This window comes from Amblyomma mixtum, chromosome 3 (assembly GCF_055824585.1).
Source record: "Amblyomma mixtum isolate Tamu chromosome 3, ASM5582458v1, whole genome shotgun sequence".
Taxonomy (NCBI): Eukaryota; Metazoa; Arthropoda; class Arachnida; order Ixodida; family Ixodidae; genus Amblyomma; species Amblyomma mixtum.
Genome location: NC_143014.1, coordinates 44,990,992 through 45,000,242, shown reverse-complemented (window position 1 = coordinate 45,000,242; position 9,251 = coordinate 44,990,992). Strand labels below are relative to the sequence as shown.

The following is a 9,251-nucleotide window of genomic DNA, read 5'->3' as shown; positions in this document are numbered from 1 at the left end:
TGCTGGCTTCAACTGCCGAGAACCTGCTGAAGAAACCAGCCAGCAAAACCGACCAAGTTGACCGGAAGAAAGTGGCGGTCATTCCGTACATTCACGGAATCTCGCATAATATTAAGAAGATCGGTGCTAGGGCTGGTGTTAGAGTGGTTTTTAACGCTCCTGAAAAACTCTCCAGGATTTGCAAGAGAGTGAATGCGGAGGATACGGCCGTCGCTTGTTCGAAGCGGCACCAGCAGCGCTTCGTGGCCTGTAAAAAGAGCGTTGTGTACTCGATACCACTTGCCTGTGGTAAGCAGTACATTGGCCAAACTAGCAGGTGCCTTAATGAAAGGCTGAGGGAGCACGCAAGAGATGTAAAGAACAAGTCAGGTAGCAAAATGATTGACCATATTCGGAATTGCCGCAACTGCACTCCCGCGCTCGAAAAAACTTCAGTACTGCGCCGGTGCAAGACACAACTTGGAAGAGAGATAATTGAGGCCAATGAGATAGGAAAATCGGGTAACTCGTGTGTCAGCAATCCTTCAATTTTGCTCTCAAAAAAAGAAATCAGTTATCTTGCGCAGAATTAGAGCTCGAAACATGCATTCACTCGTGCGATGGTGGGATCTGTGCTGATATGATATATGTATGCTAAGTCTCTTCTTTCCCTTTTCGTGTTTGATAAGAGCAGCTGCTGTATTTAAGCAATGTTATGTCAATAAACACCTGAGTTGTTAGTAAGCGCTTGTCTTGTCTACCTCGTTCCTTTGTGTCGTGTCTTTTGCGCAAAAAACCCACAATGCTTAGGCACCAACTAGCCTGCAAAAACATACTCGCAGGTTTTAATGATTCTGCCTTCGGAAAGACGATATGTGGTTCGAGACGAAGACCGCACAGCAAGCGAAGAGCTGGTGCTCCGTAGGAAAGTGTCAAAGTGAGAACTGCTCCGCTGACATCACACTGCAACTGTAGTGTGTTACAGTCGCTTTGGTACTGTGATACGCCGTTGCCGCTGAGTGCCTATACCACTGCCAGAGAGCTACCTTATTACGTCACTGGGGACGGTGTCAAATATGACTTTCGCACGATCGCTTGGTAGTCTGTGTGAAAGCGCGGGTTCCGTAGTGAATTCTCTTAATTTCCTGGCACATGCCGTCGAACGCAATTATTTTGCTTTATGCTGACTCTGCTGAGAACTATTCTGTTCGTGGCGAAGAAACGTTATGATCAGCGTGAACTAGGCAGTGATATGAAGCATACAGATGCTTCATATCCCTGTAAATGTTGGGCACTGCTTTCATAATAGAGAAATCTGCTAGAAAGACGAAGTGCATGCTGCCTGGAGCGTTTGCGCTACTTATATGTTACTGAGTACTAAAACGTGCGTCTGCAGAAGGTTTTATACACACTGAGTTTTGTAGATGTTGTGATGACGCCCTCTTATTATCATAAATCATAGAAAAGGCTGTTGTATGTCACATGTCATACAGCAAAATGTCGCATGCCCAGATGCTATTTGTATTTGTGTGTTAGGTACGGACAGGTCTGTATTGAGGTCAGTTGTTTTATTGAAATCTTCTTGGGCAAACTCCTGTGCAAGTGCTTGCTTGAACGTTTCCAGTGTCTGCAAGCTCACTAATTGTATTTGGTTATTCTCCCATGCCTTCCCTTGCTTTTTCATTTCGTAAGCGCTTGTTTTTGTTTCAGTTGGCCTGCGTAGCTTTTCACTGTATCAAACAAAACGTCTGTCCTCCACGTGTTCTAAAAGACAGCCCCAATTTCACCGGGAAAATGCAACTCAATTTACAGCACTCGCATTCCATTTAAGCATAGCAGGCAAAGAGGTCGTCATCTGTTCCTGCAAATTTTAAACTTGTCTCGTGGGTTACTTCAGAAACTTCCTGTTATGACGCTATTCCAAGTCTTGTGTGCTGTGGCTTTCAACTAATAAATTATGACTTTGGGTAAAAATTTGTGAGTTAAACTCAGTCGACACAATTCTGTCACAACCCATTGTTCGCAAACTCAGGTGTTGTCTTAAGACCGGCTCTCAAACTAGGAGCTATAACTATGCCTATAACTGTACCTTTTGGGCATAAAAACAAATAGTTTGGACTCTTCGAATGGTGATACCTTGAAATTCAGCGCGACACACGAGGCAAGGACGAAGGAAGAAGGCATAACGATCGCGGACTACTAACAACAGCGTCCCTAGTCTGCGCTCGTCGTATCTTCTTCGTCTCTGTCTCGTGTGTCGCGCTGAACCTCGAGACGTTCGAGGATTTATTTCTGTCACCAAAAATCACGTGGCTATGACGTCACGACTTAATGCGAAAGCATTAATAGTCCCACTAGGAGAAAATCCGGTTGCATGTGTGTACTCGCAGATGGTACAGAAAATCCTATTGATCGAAACAATACGGTGACGTGATAAAGCAGCCGTATGACGCATACAGCAAGCCGAGCACCGTCACTTCTGACAATCCTATACATGTCATTCGCCTGTATATACTGACCACTGGCCGATCTCAATGCGGTGCCAGTTTTCTCGAAATTGTGACACGACGCAACCGTTTGTCGTACAGCGTATCGGGGAGGGGGGGGGGGGTATCATGCGATTTCTCATTGCATATAGCTTACATGTGCTAGTTAAGTTGGAGGCTAGCTTTCGACTCGGATTCGAACCGGCGACATATGCACCATTAATTTTACGCCTTTCCAGACTTTCGCATCAAAATTGTGATGCAACCATTCGTCGTACAGAGTTCCGGGTGGTGCCATACGCGAGTGTGTGTGTGTGTGTGTGTGTGTGTGTGCGTGCGTGCGTGCGTGCGTGTGTGTGTGTGTGTGTGTGTGCGTGCGTGCGTGTGTGTGTGTGTGTGTGTGTGTGTGTGTGTGTGTGTGTGTGTGTGTGTGTGTGTGTGTGTGTGTGTGTGTGTGTGTGTGTGTGTGTGTGTGTGTGTGTGTGTGTGTGTGTGTGTGTGTGTGTGCGTGCGTGCGTGCGTGCGTGCGTGCGTGCGTGCGTGTGTGTGTGTGTGCGTGCGTGCGTGCGTGCGTGTGTGTGTGTGTGTGTGTGTGTGTGTGTGTGTGTGTGTGTGTGTGTGTGTGTGTGTGTGTGTGTGTGTGTGTGTGCGTGCGTGCGTGCGTGCGTGTGTGTGTGTGTGTGTGTGTGTGTGTGTGTGTGTGTGTGTGTGTGCGTGTGCGTGTGCGTGTGCGTGTGCGTGTGCGTGTGTGTGTGTGTGTGTGTGTGTGTGTGTGTGTGTGTGTGTGTGTGTGTGTGTGTGTGTGTGTGTGTGTGTGTGTGTGTGTGGGCGTCCCAAACAACTAAACCTCTACGTCTTGCGTCCACGACATGCAAACTCGGCCAACCTCATCGCCGAGCAGCGAGAGGATCCGAACGTTTGCGGTCTGTTGCGCAGCCAATACGCAAACACAAACTCGTAGAAAAGGACTTTAATGCATGTACAAACATTACGCGTAAACATTGCACCCAGGTACAGTAATGCTTTCTCATTTCCACACGTAATCAGTCTTAAGTGTCACAGCAGAATTTGGTTTTAAATTATGACGTCTTCAGTTGTCCAATGACATCAAGAGGGCGCTGGCTCCGCAGGGGTAGGTATGCTGGTACATCAAGGAACAAATTATCAAAGAATAAAATAAACTTGCAAAGATTATGTCTGGCCATCAGGAACAATTGCCGGTAACAGGACATGGCTAGGGGTAGTTTTATGTAAGGACAAGGGGCAAATGCTAGCACGAAAACAAGGATCTAGTTAAGTGTCTCAATGGCGATTTAAAACAGTGTGGAGCCGGTGCCGATATTAATGTATTGGGGGACATGAATGGCCGCATCGACGATCTGGATGGAGATTTTAATGGGAAATTGACGCCAGACCGCTGTGAGCAGCACAGCCTAGTTACTGTAAATAGAGAAACTAAATGTGTGGGTCAAATCACGTGGGAATTCAAGAACAAGCAGATGACCATTGACTACTGCCTAATGTCGCGGGGAATCTATAGCAAGCTCACAAAAAATTAAAATAGACAAAGAGGGGAGTACCGTCTGTGAAGTGAGCATAAACGTATTTGTCTGCAGGTGGGAGCCCTGATAAACAGAGCAATGCAGAAAAGAAAAAAAAGGAACGCAAAATTTAAGAACGAACAAGTAACACTAATAGCAGTAGGTGTTGAGGAAGCAATAGAGAAACGCCCATGGAAAAGTGAGATTACAATCAGAACTACTCACCTGTACGAAAATGAAACAAGTAGAAGCGGCAAACCACTGGAAAAGAAAGAGGAAGCCACGAAGCTGGTGGAATGAGGAAATTTAGGAGGCCATCGATCAAAGACGTCTGGCTACAAGGGGACACAGAGAGGCAAAGAAGGCGCAGTTATCTCAAGAGGAAAAAGACCAAAAATGGGAATCTTATCGACAAAAGAAACTGTAAGTACAGGTCCTCATCCGGGGTAAAATAAAGCACTCCCCTGATCAATGGACGGCTGAAGTTCGCGATGCAACTTGAGGTGGGCCAAGAAAATTCTGTAACCATATAAACTGTCTAGGTAAAAAGAATCAAAGAAAGCAGGAACGTATTCAGGATGCCGAGGGAAAATGTTTAAAGAGAGACGACACAGTGAACTACATTACATCAGTTATACCTCAGTCATTTTGGAGCGACCTTTATATTTACCTCTATATTTAGCCTTCCTGGGCATAAGCGGTGCATACGATAACGTGAACAGGGTACTCCTGTGGAACATAGTCAAAGATGAAGGTAACTGCCATGATATAATTGGTTTCCTAGATGAAATATACCTAGATAATAAAATTGAAAATACATGATAAGGAATAAGAAGTACGAAAACTGTCGATATACGCAAAGGATTAAGGCGAGGCTCTCCTCTATCACCGCTGCTGTTCATGCTGTTCATGATAAATATGTAAAGAAGGCTACAAGAAAGTAATCTTGGCTATAATATGTCACACAGATTAGGCAGAAAGGTCGTAGAGCAGTGGCTCCCCAGTTTAATCTATGCGGACGGTATTGTACTGCTAGCAAGAAGCCAGGAAGATTTTCAAATTCTGGTTAATTGTTGTTGAGACGAAGTAGACGATCTAAGTTTCAGTTCTTGCGCAGCTAAGTCAGTTCTGATGATTTTCAACGATACACCTGGTCAGGTGTTTACAATGCAAAGCAATGAAATACCCAGAGTCGCTAAGTACAAATATCTCGGGCTATGGATAAACGAAGGACGGATATAGACGGAAAAGCACGAAGAATCTGTTAGGGCTCAAGGGCGAAGAGATGCCGGGATAATAAAATATCGGGTATTATCGGTGTACAACAAGTATGAAGTACTGAGAGGTATTTGGAAAGGAATAATGCTGCAACGGGTTACTTTCGGGAACACAGTTTTGAGCCTAAGAACAGAAGTTCAGTCGACACTAAAACTAAATCAGAGAGCTGTTGGAAGATTACACCAGGCGCCCAAGGCAAAACCACAACCGAGGCAGTGCAGGGGGACATGGGCTGGACATCTTTCGAAGCAGAGTGAACTATTATACGAAGAACGCCTGAGGAAATTGGACGATAACAGGAAGGCAGCTAAGGTATTTAGATACTTATGCTGTAAGAGCGCTGGCTCACAATGGCGGAAAAGAACTAGGAAACTAACCAGTAAGTATTCCAACACGAGGACGGAGAAAGAAAGAGCATTAAACGACGGGTTAAAACGCGGAAGGTAAAAATTGGGTTAGGTTAGTGGAAAAGAAGCATAGTGTAGAACTATATCGATGCTGGAAAAATTCCGGGGCCACTTTGACGATCTAAATTGCGCCAGGCGAAAGCCTTTCCAGGCAACTTTGCCTGCTAAGGACACGACGGCCGTAGGCACACACGAGATGGCTATAGGGCGACTTGGATTGGCTAGTCATGACTAGGATTACTCAAAAGGTAATGTCCAACTCATTGAAGCTAGGTCATGGTGTCTTAGAATGCGCAGCTACAGAAAGAAATTTAGCGAAGATAATGACTAATTAGTCATGACGCATGACTAACTAGTCATGACTAACTAGTCATGATTGGTTAATGACTTACTAGTCATGACTGATTAGTTTATGACTGGTTAATGCCTAGTTAGTAATGACTAATTAGTTGATGACTAACTAGTCATGTTTGGCTAATGACTAAATAGTCATGATTGATTAATGACTAACTGGTCATGACAAATTAGTAGATAGCTGGTTAATGACTAGTTAGTCATGCCTTGTGACTAGTTAACTAGTAACTAGTAATGCTAGTTATGACTAACTTCACATGTAACGGGCGGACAGTAAAGCCATTAAAGGCTTTCGCGTTAAAAGACAGATCAGGAAGGAATTGTTCTACGATAACTCAAGAAAAAGTGCCCTACTCCTTGAAGCTGGGACAGGGTGTCTTAGAACGCCCAGCTGCAGAAAGAAATTTAGCGAAGATGGCACGTGCAGTGTGTGGTAAATCTGTGGAAACAATTGAACACCTTATACTCAGTTGTGGTGGCATTCATCCGGATGTCGATGCAGGCGCAGTCACTCTCCCTGAGGCCTTAGGGTTTACAGATAACATAACGATGGTTCTGTGTATGAATCTGCGGTGGAAGTTAGCAAAAAGCGACTGGAAGATTGGTAGCCCGAAAGCAGAGAGGTGACATAAGATTAGAAGTGCACAGTTAAAAATGTATTTAAAGAGTATGGAGAACCTATAGACTGATTTATTACACTTCCACCACCCCATTTCAAAGAGGACGCTCCTATCTTCCATCCATTCGTCCATCCATCCATCCAACCATCCATCCGTCATCCATCCATACATCGATCTGTCCGTCCGTCTGTCCGTCCGTCCGTCCGTCCGTCCGTCCATGCGTCCATCCGTCCATCCGTCCAAGCCTACATGTTTTGAACGTATGAGCTTCTATGCAAGCTGCGCTACCACTCTGCATCTACCTTGCATGTACGGCCGCCGTATACAGCCTCGTCCCTGTGGCGCAGTGGATAGCGCGTTGGACTTCTAATCCAAAGGTCCCGGGTTCGAATCCCGGCAGGGATGCATGTTTCCTGGTGAACGATGTTTTTGAAGCAATTCAAAATGTTTTATTCGAATATGACAAAATTAATCCAGATATCGACACACGTACACTCTCTCTCACTGAGGCCCTAGGTTTTACAGATAACATCGGTCATGTGAATAAATCAATAGTCATGTGAATGAATGTGAATCAAGGTTACCAAAAAGCGATTGGAAGAGTGGTAGTTCAATATCAGAGGGGTGGCTTAAGGTTAGAAGTGCGCCGTTAAAAATGTATTTAAGGAATATAGTCTTCGAAAAAACTTGGCGCAGCATGAAACAAACACGTGAAATGAAGACAGGATGTCTTCCTTTCATGTATTTGTATTATGTTGCGCTAAAGTTTTTCGAAGAATATGCACCAACTCGCCCAGAAACAAGTTTTACGAACGCATATAGAGAATTTTATAGACCAGTTTATTACAGTGATAAATAAATATAAAGAAAGCCGAACCTGGGGCAACTGCCGCCAACCTATTTCAGAGAGGACGCTCCATCCATCCATCCATCCGTCCATCCGTCCGTCCGTCCATCCGTCTATCCGTCTATCCGTCTATCCGTCTATCTGTCTATCCGTCCGTCCAAACCTCCCTGTTTTGAACGTACGGGCGTCTATATAAGCACAAGTAAGCAGAATTGGGCTAGTCGGAGCAATTCTGTCTTCACCTTTTCTGTGTCTCGTTTTTCGCTCTGCGTTTTTCAAAGATGCGTCTATATAAGCCGCGCTACCACTCTGCATCGACCTTGCATGTACGGCTGCCGTTTACAGCCTCGTCCCTGTAGCGCAGTGGATAGCGCGTTGGACTTCTAATCCAAAGGTCCCGGGTTCGAATCCCGGCAGGGATGCGTGTTACCTGGTGGGCGATATTTTTGAAGCAATTCGAAATGTTTTATTCGAATATGACAAAATTAATCCAGATATCGACACACGTACACTCTCTCTCACTGAGGCCCTAGGGTTTACAGATAACATCGGTCATGTCAGTAAGTCAATGGTCATGTGAATGAATGTGAATCAGGGTTAGCAAAAAGCGATTGGGAGATTGGTAGTTCAATAGCAGAGGGGTAGCTTAAGGTTAAGAAGTGCGCAGTTAAAAATGTATTTAGAGAATATGCACCAATATGCACCATATATTTAGAGAATATGCACCAACTCGCCCAGAAACAAGTTTTACGAACGCATGTAGAGGATTTTATACACCAGTTTATTACACTGTTAAATAAATATAAAGAAAGAAAGCCGCACATGGGGGCAACTGCCGCCACACCATTTCAGAGGGGACACTCCATCCGTCCGTCCGTCCGTCCGTCCGTCCGTCCGTCCGTCCGTCCGTCCGTCCGTCCGTCCGTCCATCCATCCATCCATCCATCCATCCATTCATCCATCCAAACCTCCCTATTTTGAACGCGTGGGCTTCTGTATAAGCTGCGCTATCACTCTGCATCTACCTTGCATGTACGGCCGCCGTTTACGGCCTCGTCCCTGTAGCGCAGTGGATAGCGCGTTGGACTTCTAATCCAAAGGTCCCGGGTTCGAATCCCGGCAGGGATGCATGTCTACTGCAGAAGGATTGTTTTGAAGCATTGCAGATGTTTTACTCTAATTTGACAGAATTCTTGTAGATATCGATTACAGGCACACTCTCTCTCCCTAAGGCCTTAGTGTTTAGAGTTAAAAAGGTAATGTGAATAAATCTGCCGTAGCCATTAGCAAAAAGCGATTAGAAGATTAGGGACTGAGAAACTGGGCAGTGACGTAGGGACACAATTTCGGAATTAAAAATTTATATTGCCGAAAATGCAACATAATTTGTTCTCCTTTTAATAGCAATATTAATAATCTTGATTGCCCTTTCTATTTTCTTGTCTACATTTTCTACCACGCCTCAGCATACAGTGCTTGTGGGTGGGTAGGTTGGTCAGCGGTTACGTAGTGGCCAAACATGTATTATATAAACAAATTGTCAGAACAACACCCAACGCTGGTGTGAAACAATATTTGATTACACTTGTAACAAAAAGAAACACAATCAACAGGAACCAACGAAAAATAAACAGGCACTTTCCGAATACAAAAAGCCAACACAGCGATGTCACAAAGGCTTTAGTGTAAACAGCATTAGATAGCCATGACGAAGGATTTTCTTTCCGATTGAAAGCAAG

At 44.8% G+C, this 9,251-nt stretch overlaps 3 non-coding genes across 3 annotated transcripts; all 3 read left to right on the top strand.

Moving 5' to 3' along the window:
* Positions 1-6,997: 6,997 nt before the first annotated feature.
* On the top strand, positions 6,998-7,070 carry TRNAR-UCU (transfer RNA arginine (anticodon UCU)). The gene has a single exon. It is a non-coding gene; the product is annotated as a tRNA-Arg (tRNA).
* Positions 7,071-7,861: 791 nt separating this feature from the next.
* TRNAR-UCU (transfer RNA arginine (anticodon UCU)) lies at positions 7,862-7,934 on the top strand. Its single transcript has one exon. It is a non-coding gene; the product is annotated as a tRNA-Arg (tRNA).
* A 633-nt stretch (positions 7,935-8,567) lies between these two features.
* Positions 8,568-8,640, top strand: TRNAR-UCU (transfer RNA arginine (anticodon UCU)). Its single transcript has one exon. It is a non-coding gene; the product is annotated as a tRNA-Arg (tRNA).
* The last annotated feature ends 611 nt before the right edge of the window (positions 8,641-9,251 follow it).